This window comes from Sinocyclocheilus rhinocerous, unplaced genomic scaffold (genome assembly GCF_001515625.1).
Source record: "Sinocyclocheilus rhinocerous isolate Xijiao unplaced genomic scaffold, SAMN03320098_v1.1 scaffold16529, whole genome shotgun sequence".
Taxonomy (NCBI): Eukaryota; Metazoa; Chordata; class Actinopteri; order Cypriniformes; family Cyprinidae; genus Sinocyclocheilus; species Sinocyclocheilus rhinocerous.
In genome coordinates this window covers 1-295 of record NW_015648597.1, presented here as the reverse complement: position 1 = coordinate 295, position 295 = coordinate 1, and the positions used below count along the sequence as shown (strand labels likewise).

The 295-nt window shown below is 49.8% G+C and overlaps 1 non-coding gene across 1 annotated transcript; it reads left to right on the top strand.

Annotated features, from left to right (window-relative positions):
* The first annotated feature begins 171 nt into the window (after positions 1–171).
* trnaf-gaa (transfer RNA phenylalanine (anticodon GAA)) lies at positions 172–244 on the top strand. Its single transcript has one exon. It is a non-coding gene; the product is annotated as a tRNA-Phe (tRNA).
* Positions 245–295: the final 51 nt, after the last annotated feature.

Genomic DNA, 295 nt, shown 5'->3' with positions numbered 1-295 from the left:
GTGTCACCGTTACCTCCTGTGAAGAAGCATTACAGACCTCAGACAGTTTTTCTTCAGCGAAAAAAGCATGATGTGTGTGGCAGTGCCGGCAGTCCTTCAACTTGGTCTCTTAGCTACTGCTTGCGTTGCATTGAGTGGGTCACTCAGTCGTTTACAAACTATTACACTGAGGCCGAAATAGCTCAGTTGGGAGAGCGTTAGACTGAAGATCTAAAGGTCCCTGGTTCGATCCAGGGTTTCGGCAGAACGCAGCAGGGAGTGCTTTTTGGACACCATTCTGATGCTCGCGGGTCAG